The 11,165-nt window shown below is 38.9% G+C and overlaps 1 protein-coding gene across 6 annotated transcripts in view; it reads left to right on the top strand.

Moving 5' to 3' along the window:
* Nucleotides 1-1,127: 1,127 nt before the first annotated feature.
* LOC113009932 (rho GTPase-activating protein 12-like) overlaps nucleotides 1,128-11,165 on the top strand; it is a 61,267-nt gene continuing 51,229 nt past the window's right edge. For 2 of the 6 annotated variants that reach the window (XM_026148609.1, XM_026148608.1), the window contains exon 1: nucleotides 1,130-1,546. The gene's annotated coding sequence lies outside the window, so the exon portion shown is untranslated. Of the gene's footprint in view, nucleotides 1,547-11,165 lie in introns of all 6 variants that reach the window. The other 4 variants (XM_026148607.1, XM_026148606.1, XM_026148610.1 and 1 more) reach the window with 4 other exon arrangements.

The following is an 11,165-nucleotide window of genomic DNA, read 5'->3' as shown; positions in this document are numbered from 1 at the left end:
GAAAAGTGCCAGTCGGCTGGTGGATTCAAACCTGTGTGCAGTGTGTCGCCCAGCACAACAACTAAAACAAGTGAAAATATAGGACATTTTCTCAGTATGCCGGGGATGTCCCAGCCACAGTGGGACACCTGATTCCCCCAGACTCAGGATGTTAAAGTTGTAAATAGTAAAATTCTATTGTTTCTTGGCCATTGATCAGTGGTCATGACAGTCTGCATGTTAATGATCATGAAACTGACCTCATGACCCCATTGTTAATCAGTGGTGCTAGGTTTGGTCTTTATGCAAATGTACTGTTTATAAAGTTGGGGAAACCTGCAGTCGGCTGAGACTGAAGAAGTCACTTTGATGAGTAATGAAACATTTCTCCCACTGAAAACACAATGTCCAGATCAGCAGAATCAACTTTCTGCGATACTGTATCTTTACAAAACCTTTGCAGTTTTTGTGCTTTTGTAGAGCCGCTGTGATCCATGCATACTAACAAACCTGTAATAACTCCTGAGGGAATACTGATGCTTTTTTCTTTTTAAATAGATGGTTCATTAAAGGCTCATTTGAAGTAAAATCTTGGCCAAATATGCCTCATAAACATCAATGACTTTGATTTCTGTTGTTGCCTCAAGCCATGGGTGTCAAACATGCAGCCTGGGGTCCAAAATGGCCCACTAAAGGGTTCAAACTGGCCAACTGGATGAGTTTGTCTTTATAGTGTTTATGAAAATAAGACAAAGTTAAAAGTAGTGTAAAACTTTTGATGTAGAACAGTGCAGCTTTTGGTCCCATTTGTAGATGGTCTGTGAATTGTAACACACAGGGAAAGGAATGGGCATTTTGTAAACCGTAAAATGATAGTTGATTGATTGTTCATTTGCTGGTCACTCACTTGACAGCACATTGGGCTGATTAGCACATTGTATGTGTGCCATGAACTAAAAAAATTTTTTTCGTTTTAAAAGCAGACACAATTACGCACAATGTATTTGCAGTTCGCGGTCATCACCGCCAGGTTGCGCTAAATCCCCTTTTGTGTCCGGAACACCTGAAAGTTCGAACCATGTGTATAACTCACAAACAAGAGAAGAGGTCTCACTACGATAGCTAGTGATTAGTCATTAGCCACTTACAACTACAGCATTGCCTGATAAAATAGTGCTAAGTTTAATTATTTTGTTAAATGTGCATGTACAAGACCGGTGACTATGGTAACTTACAATTAGTTAAACCGGAAAGTTTTATTTTTGTGTTTTCCGGAAAATATATAGAATAGCACGTCTTGTCTGCATAGACGATCTTTGCTTGAAGGTAGTTGCGAAGTTCTCGGGGCAAGCGACTCCACGGGAGCGAGCACTGCTGTAGATTACACACCGGCTAGGGAAGAGCAGGACGGACTGGAACGCCGCTCTCCGACAAACCTGACAAGTAGGGAAATAGTTTCACATGGTGGTCGGTCGACGGGGAAGTTTACTGGGAGTTTAACTACACCCGGGAGCACCGTCGTGTCGGTGTGTTCCCCCCTGGGAGCCAGCGAAGGAGGTAGGTGAAGGTGCGTATCTGTGCCTCAGTGCGGGACACTGAGGAATGCTGTAGCCCTGAAAGCTAATTAGCTAGCTAACGTTAGAGGGCAGATTAAAGCAAGACCGAGGAGACCTGCGAGCTGAAACTGAGAGTTAAGACCACAAAACGTGACGTTAAGGTGAAGGTTAAAGCTCTGAACCCACAAAAGAGCCCAAAGCTACTTTCAGACCTAATATATATTAAAAAAAAATCAGAGAAACTTGAATCCTTTTGGGAATACCTTCTAAATTAGCGTTAAGAAAGCGCAGAAATCAGTGTTTACTTTTCTAAGGAGTGTCTTAAACAGATGTGTTATAGTACTTTTTGACTGGCAGGGTTAACCTTATTACCTGAGAGCAGTGAAATGGATCTGCCATAGAGCAGAAATCCTCCCGCTCACACTTTTTTAAATATATGAAATAGTGATAAATGGCTTTTTAAAGTTGATCTGATCCTCGTGGTTTGAAAGCTGCCGTTTAAATCACAGTAGAGCCTATAATCATCACCTCAACGACACAGTCCTATCATGAATTATAATGAAGAACCTTTAATTGTTTCAAAAATGTTCATTCTCTTAAGTTTTGAGGTGATTTAGAAGCAGATGTGTCTATGCCATTAATGAAAGTCTTTCTGACCTTAAAACTAAACCTGTACTTTTTAAAGGGCATAAGTGAGTGTCAGTTGAGCAAGTAGTTAGTTATTTGAGAGTTTGGATACTCTCCCCCAAATCTGCTATTTATGAAAATAAAGCAATATTTGTTTATCAAGTGAAAAAGCAACCAATTTAAAGAGACTGTTAAAGCAGTTTTACTGTTTTTATTTACTTTATTTTTGTAATGATGGGCTTGAGAAAACCTTGCTGGTGACAGAGCTTCACGTGGTGAACAGAAGAGAGATTTTCTATAAAACCTCTTGGTCTTATTGTGGCCAGCATGCCTTTAACATGTTCTTTATTTGTGTTTTGCTTAAAATGTGTACTCTGATTTCTTTCTTTCTCGATTGAGGGAGCTGCAGCTGGCCGTAGTTGGTCGAAGTGGTTCAGGCTGTGGCTTTAACAGTGATAGGGTGGGGGGATGCCGTGGGGAGCTGATTTTGATTTCTCTAGAAGAAAATTATGGTGAGAGCCAGTGTCAAAGTAGGACAGCCAGTGCTGGATCCAGGCTGTTTGAGGCAGCTTGGGCCTATATTTGGTGGCTTCTTTGTGCACGGGGCACAGTGCACTGCTTCTGCTTGTTACAAATAGATACATCGAGAATTAGTTTTACACATTAAAGGGTCTATTTTATGTCCTCACTTTTCCCCCACTCTGAAACTATTCTGACTTTTGTTTGTGAGCTGTTTGCTGGTAACTGTGTTTTTTCTGCTCCAAACAAGTGAAAAGCAAAATATAGATATGGGCAGTATAAACATAACATTGACACATAAATCTGGACACAAACAATTGCTTATTTGATAGAATTATGGTTCATTTGGAGATGTGTTTGTGGTCCTCTGGTGAATGTAAAGCCAATATTTTTGGTTCCTACCGACTCCTGAGGGAAATGTTTGGCTCTGTAGCGAATAACATTTTTACTACTTTTTGTTCCACTGGGTTGCTTTGTGTGTCTGTGAGTTTGTTTTTCTTTTTGTGTTTTGTGGTTGTTGTTTTTTTGTTTTTTTTGCTGTTTTAGGGTTGTTTTTTTTTTAAGCTGTTTGCAGTGGCTTGAAATGGGACATTTAAGAGCCAGAAAGCTAAACAAAGAGCTTGACAACTAAGAGGAACCACATACATCATTTAGATGATAATTTAGATGATTAAAAAAAAAAACATGGTCGCAGTAAAGATTTACCAAGGGTCAAACTGAACCCAAATCCCTCTAAAATATCCAAACTGCTAAAGCTTTGCTTTTAGCTTCTTCTTTGCTAACTTACCTCTCCATTTTGCAACCATCGTTCTGCAGCTAACAACACAGAATTTAATTCAATAGATGGATTCCTTAAATAAGCTCATTGTTACCAGTCTAACTTTGTGAGATGGGATCAGACTGATATTGGATCCAAATATCTGATATGTGGTGCATCCCTGATTATCACCATGTTTTTAAGAGTATTAGCTATGTGGCTCTTCTAGTGGTGAAGTGGGTCTGGACATAAATGTAAATACCCATACCCCATTTTAACAAACTGTGCCTGTAAACAGGCAATCAGGACGTCTATAAGGTTGCAGTGTCACAGATATGCGGTCACTGCCCTTAGCCTTGGTCTTGCCAAAGAGACTGACCATCCAACCTTGAGCAACTTCCTCCATGTCCACCCATTATTTCCATCATCACAGCCTCTTTTGCTAGCTGTTGTTGGCAGCAAGAGCAAACACACGCATGTGCTCTTGACATCTGAACAGTGAATGACCCAGTGGAAAATAATTAGTGCTTTTCGAGACTCATGCTAATGTTCTGTTACATCTGATCGGCGCCCACAGGCCAGAGTGATTTGCGCTTTGTGTTACAAAGTTGGATAGTTCTAATAGATGTGACCAAAGTTTCTAATAATGAGGTCAGCTTGTACTACCTAAGAGCCAAAAGCTCGCATTTCAGACGGCTCTAAAAACTCTGAAGTTTTTTTTTCTCTCCTTGGCTCTGAATGATGTCAGTGAGAGCAGATATCTGTGATCTGACATCCCACCCACCTGCTGTTCACACCTTCCGTACTGTGGGGCCACCAGTTGTAATAAAAATACAGATTAAGATGAGGCAGATCACATCCCAGCAAACTAAATGTGGAGCAAAGAGTATGCTTGCATGAGACAAGTAACTGATGCTGAGAGTTCATTGGCAGTTTTTATATCATGCAGAAATGTGGATGATTCGTACGCATTTGTAACCCTTTCGATACATACAAGTGTAAATGACCCCCGTGTGGGGGTTGTGAGACAAATTTCATGCTGCCAGCTTTGCAGATCCACAAATGTAAGCTGTGTCCATCATCTGGGCTTCCTCCGTATTCCTTCCTTAATGTTAGACTGCTGTTATTGTACAATGGTAAAATTAACATCAACACAACCACAGTGTTTCCACATCTGCAGCTGAGCACTCACTGACTTTCCCCAGCAGAAAAACATTTCAGGATGCAGCAGCAGCTTATTTGATTCATCGAAGCACGTGCTTGTGAGTCCTCAAACATTACACACAAATCACTGCACACATTTGTTAATCTTAGTGTACGCTGGTGGATAATGTCATATGCATTTGTAACCCTTATGAGACATATTTCTCTCCATATTATATATCCAACTTAAAAACCACAAACAAGATGGTTTGTTATAATCAGTATTTTTTTATTTTAATGTATATTTCTCACATTTCCCCTTGCAGTAAGTACATTTATTAAGGATAAATGGAAGCTCTGATTTGTTTTCATGGCCTCATTCATGTCCATTTTTCCTCCTCCAGTGACTGTTAAAACTCTTAAAGTTGTTCATTTTCATAGTGTAGAATACACCCGTTATTACCACATCTTTTTGAGCCACACGATGCTTGTCAGGCTGACGGGATAATGATATTTCTTTGTTCATTAATAAGAGAAAAGCAAACGACCAAAGCTATAAAAATAAATGTCCAACAGCAAAGACTTAAATTGAATTGAACACACATTACTTAAGATGTGGGTTGAAGCTCTGGCTTATTACACCTACCTTTTTTTTTTTTATATATACAGCATAGTCTAAATGGCAAGTCATTTATAGCAAGATTTCATCTCTAAAAGACCAAAGAAAACATATTGAAAGTAAATGTGTTGGCTTTTGTTTAAATATAAAAGATCAGGGGAACGGGGGGGGGGGGGGGGGTGCACAGTCACCCTAATCATATTTAAAGGCATGGAAGCAGAAAGATTATCAAGTTTAGACCATGATGCTGAATAAATTGAGTAACTTAACTTATGTTTCTGAAAAGTTCATGTTCTCAGCCTGTATTAGTGCTTAAATGAGGAAAGTGCGGCTGATTGCCATCTCTCCCCAACCCCGTTCCCTTTAAATACCTCCACAATGGGAATTTGCTTTCTCTGATGAAAATAACTTAAACTAATCACCAGTGGCCCGGCTCTGAATCAACAGTCTGAACTTGGCTAACAAGAGTCATGTGAGACTCGATGCAGAGGAATTTCGCCGCTGCTGCTGCTGCTGCTGGTGCTTCACTCGTCCCTGTTTCAGTTGAAATATTTAATGTGCTCACAATGAGAGAGTATTTGCAGTGTGCTGATTTCTGTTTTGCTGAGGCAAGAGAAACTGTGAGGGTGTGTTTCCTGCATGTGCTGACAGCAGCGGATTTTTAAACATACATATCAGTTCCAACACTTCCACACACTTCAGCCGAGGTCCTGCTTTCATGGGACCCACCCATCCACTCTGTCTCCCACTGCAAATCTTATTACCATCACTCTGAATTAAGGGTCGTCTTCTGATTTTGCTGATTGGACTCTGAGAAGATTTGTTTGCTAAATAGCAGCACTGAAGCTGTAGCTTAATCTTAGTGGGGGATAAGTGAAAGAGACAACAACCCCCAGGTACTTAATCTTCCAAAGACCTTTCCATATGACGAATTGGAGCATTAAGTTGATTGTCTGTTTTGTTTGTAGTCTTCCTCATTTTAATTCAAAGGGTATTTTCAGAACCAACATGCCAGACTCTCTCATAGAGGGATTGCATTTTTGACACCTTTTTCATAATTAATCATCACTTTTTTTAAAGCTACATGTTAAAAAGGAACCCACAAACTTTAAATGATTTGTTGGTTTTTACATGTTTAGCATTGTATGACTTGAGGTTTACCTAACTTAGTAATTAAAAGCTGTACTCTAGTTTAAAATCAGTCTTAAATTTAAAAACAGTGAGAAGGAAACATTCAAAGGTATGTTTTTTCTGAATCAAAATTGTTCTTTCAAGGGTCACTTGGCATATAAGGCCTCAGTGCCACAGGCATAGAGACTGATTAATGAACCTGTTGCAATCTCTGGTTTCTACAGAATTGCTGAGGTCATCTTTAGTTTCCACAGAAGATGGCGACTCTTCAACTACCCACCTAGCAGTAGTGAAACTTGAAAAAGTGTGATGCAAACTGGAAATGGAGAAGGTTTGCCTTCAGAGTCAAATTTGTGTCCTAAAGCTGCATCAAGGGTGTTTCAAAAGGCAAAACTTTTACTCTGAAGGTGAATGGTCTCCATTTCTGGTTTGTGTTGCACTTTTACAAGTTTCACTACTGCTTGTTGAGTAGTTGACAAGCTTTGCGGACAAAATAGCGTCTTCTGCGCAAGAGGTACTTTTTTGGTACCTTGGCTGAGGTTCCAAGTGAGCCGAGTCATGAGAACGACTTCTTCTCAAAACTCAAACTGCCATTTTCAAAACCTAGCAACGAGGGAAATGGCTGCACAAAAACCAATACCGTGGTCTCTGAGTCTGACAAAAAGCCACAGAAAGCGCAGCAGGTATACCACTGCCACGACGTCATGGGACTTTTGGTCACATTGCTACAATGACCCCAAGCACATTAAGGTGGTACTCAGTTGTAATGGAATAAGACCAAAACCAAGTCGAGTAGAGTAAAATCTGAGTAGGTACTAGTGGAAAACAGGCATTTGACTGGTTCACATATATAAGACAAAGAGTCTGTTGTCTAAATTTGTTCCTGTTATTTCTGGCTGATTATGAGCAAAAATGTGTTTCATGCTTGAGTAAATTAAACCTCACATTGGAAAAACAAACTGGTTGAGATTAGATTTTTATGACCCATGTGGTTTTTCTTTGAGGGAAGACCAAAACCCTGCAAGGGGTGGAGGGATGGCAGGAAATTAAATCTCATCTCACTGTCTTGAGTCCCCAAACCTTCCAGCCACTGTGATTATTTCACTGGGCAAACGATGCTTGTAGAGCCCCTTAATATTAGCAGGTTAGGCACGCCATTTGCTCAGTTATTCCCAGAAAGGCGGTCGTGCATCTGAACTCTGTGCAGACTACAGAGTTTTTTTGTTTTTTTTATCTGACTCCTGTTTAGTGTTGACTGTTTATTGTTCTTTTTTTTTTCTTCCTCTCCACTCTCTCCAGCCATAACTGGTTGTGCCAGGTTGACTGCCCACCCTGAGTTTGTTTTTTTTTTCCCTTCACCACTATCACCAAAGTCTTGCCCATTAAGGAATTCTTAGCTACACTATATATACTCTGGGTTTTTCCAGCAAATCTTGACTTTCCCCCAAAGAGTTTTTGACCTTCCCCCAAGGAAAAATCTTCAGCATTGTAATAAAAATATTTTGTTAGCAGTTAATTTAAGTGGGTTTTTATTATTAAAATCCATATTTTTGGACCCAAATTACAGGAAAATGCATAGATTTATGATAAGTATGTTAACAAAGACACTTTGTAAACCTACTAAGGCCCATTTTGAGCTGGGAAAAGCTCTCAAAAACTAATGGACAAAAGCACTGTTAAGCTTCCTGCCTTTTGATTTCTTTATTAAAGAAATAGGTTTAAATTAAATACTTTTAAAACTATCTTTTTATTACCACATTTGGTTTCATCATATTTTTCCTTGACTACAAGCACTGTTTCTCATTTAAAAAATAAAAAATAAAATAGTGATATAGTGATCGACTCCATGCCTTCAGCATGAGGGTTGAGGATGTTAACAAGGAAAGCTGCCACTACTACTCATGCTATAACCATCACACAGTCTTATTCCTCGCTACTCTGCTGTTATTCAGTGAATAGCTGTGAATTAGCACCAGATGCAATGTTTTATTTTCATTTGGCTAATGGACTTTCTGTTCAGCTGATAGATTCGGTGAGATTTCCCTCAGTACTTGTTAGCCTGAACCCTCGAGTTAATCTGTGGCGATATTATCCCACCAGTCACTGCATCAGCAGTAATCCCAGCACTGCTCGCCTAATCACAGATATTTATTAAGCTAATGCACGACTGAAGGTAAACAGAAGCGCAATGCTATTATTAGGTAATAGCTGCCAACCGCGCATTTAATGTTCAGCTGCAGCTTTAATGGTGACACCCAGTGGAAACTACTTTTTGATTAATCAAGTGGTTTTAAAATAGCGTAGCTCATGCTGGTTAATGTGTGTGGGGATATGCTCATTAAGCATTCTCAGGACACTCGTACAACCACAACAGTCTTCACAGTGACCACTATTTGTTGTGCGCTTTGTCTGGTGCCCATTCCAATGTTTTCACAGAATTCGTGGGGTTATATCACCAGCTGCAGATGGTGGCCTCGCTATAGTTTCATGGATCATGGGTGTCTCTTAAGTGAATCTGCATGTGTTGTGCAGCGATGCTCATCATTCATCATGAACTCAAGACGAGAGGAAACACACAGAAGTGTGTTGGTTACTATTGTAGAGATGCAAATTTCTCCCCACCTTCTTTTTTCTTGGTATGTATGTGTGCTTTTTGTTTTTCTTTTGTGAGTGTGTGTGTGCACGCGCGCGTGTGTTTGTGGAGGGTGTCGTTAGTTTAACGACATTTCCTTAACTGCCCCAGTGGCTTACAGGGACCATAGGACTTTGATACTGAAGAGAAATTAGTGCTGCTGGGTTAAAAAATAGCAACAATGCACTCTTTGTCTTTGGAGGCATATTCTTGGTTTGATAATGATGTAACTCACTGATAATTTTGTAGGATTGCAGTTATGACTGTCATTGTAATATCCTGCTGCTCATTCTGCAGTAGCCTGTATCGTCGTCAAGTGAGTCTGCTTGACTATCGCACTTTGTTTGAAATTGTTTCACGGCTGACATTACAGGTCCTTTAACCACCTCGTGGTTTTGGATGCCTTGGGACAGTAGATTAATTTGATTTGGACTATTTCATTAAACAGGAAGGAATGAGTTGCGATGATTTTTTTTTCATACTTTATTTAATACTGCAAATATAAACACTGAGGTCCCAGTGGCTTTAGTATTTTAATTATTACCAGAGATACAACTGATTGGTATCTTGTTTCTTTTCATCAGTTACCAAGCTCAGGCTTAGTTTATGTGCAGATCTAAAGTTTCAAAAGCAAAAAAAAAAAAGTTGGAGTTTTAAAAATAAAATCTATATTCCTTTTCTTTCAAGTGTTAGTTTTGTGTAAGTGACTGGCATTTTTGCTTAAAATATAAAGAAAATTACAAAAAGAATAGATCGTCTTTCTTCTCATAAAAGAACTGCGTGTTAGTCTAATTGATGGTGAATGGTTGTCTGTCTTTCAGTGATAGATTGGCGACCTGCCCAGGGCGTACCCCGGTCGTTGTCCCGTGGCAGCTGGGATAGCTTAAAGTTTATAGGTCTCTAAATGTCTCTTTGCTTTATCAAGTTTGCCAACATTTGAGAAACATTATACCCAGTTGAATATTTGTGACCTAGTAAATTTGTGCAGTCTGCAACAATTTGTCATTGTAGTTATTGCATTTTTACATTGTACATATGAGGCATTCAGCTGACACTTGTCTCCTAAAGTGACTAGTCAGAACTTTAGAAGTCATTTTTGTCATGTACCGGAGGCAGAAAGAGAGAGCTGAGACTAAATCTCTTTTTGTAGTGAGAGTTGACTTGAGGGTAGCCTAAGATTGTAGTTTCTTTGAACTATTAAACTTATTTGATCATAATATATTTATTTTCCTGTTAATTTGAAAATCTAAACAGCTGAGGTACCTCTTTCTATCAAAATAGGCCATGCTCAGTCATACCCTGAAGCAGTAAAGTCCAACCAGGAAACACTAATTTTATTTAATCTAATAGTTTTGGTGTATTATTGTTTAACTCAAGGTTGGCCACGAAGTTCACTATTGATAAGATGTTTCTTTTAATATAAGCCTTGACTCCATTAAATAAATCATATTGGCGTACAGCATCACATCATTGTGTAAGAGAGTGTGCGCACATGCGTGTGACTTCAACAGGAAACTATGTGTGTGACTTAGCTAATCCAAGATGCCCTAATAGCTGCTGGACAAGCTGTCCTTAGTGAGGAGGAAGAAATAGAGTAAGACATAAAAACACAGTAAGTGGGAGAAAGCAGCGTGACTCATGTTACTGTCTCCACTTCTTCCGTCTTATCTTACGTGCGGCTTTGAAGCTCTGAGCTGGACGGTACATTCACCCTTGAAGAGGATTAAATCTTCTCAGTTTATATCTTATTTGTTTGTTCTGATTGGGTTAGCATGTGAGTGTCAGGCTTTCAATGGCATTTTTATTTTTGTCTTTATTTTGATTAAATGAGAGGAGAAGGGAATAAGTATTTTCTGACTTAACTATACCTCAAGATTTTTTTTTTTAATGGTTTTAATGTTCATTGTTAGTTTTGATTTAAGCTTATTTCTTCAAGTTATTTTCTCTCATACATAAAAACACAACTTTTCATTTTTCCTTAAAATTGTTAGTTGAAAACATGTTGTTTTAATGACAATTTAAAAAGAAATGCATACGATACCTTTAGTTAGAAAGCCATTCAAAGTTTTTATTCATTTTATTGTTTCAAAGGTTACTAATACAGAAAAAGTAAGTAATAAGAAGAGCGTTTCTCTATACATACACTTTAATTAGGTGGCACAATCAGGAATATTTAGGTATGCCACATTATATTTGGTGAGA

This window comes from Astatotilapia calliptera, chromosome 18, assembly GCF_900246225.1.
Source record: "Astatotilapia calliptera chromosome 18, fAstCal1.2, whole genome shotgun sequence".
Lineage (NCBI taxonomy): Eukaryota > Metazoa > Chordata > Actinopteri > Cichliformes > Cichlidae > Astatotilapia > Astatotilapia calliptera.
The sequence above is the reverse complement of the archived record's forward strand: the minus strand, read 5'-3'. Positions and strand labels throughout refer to the sequence as shown.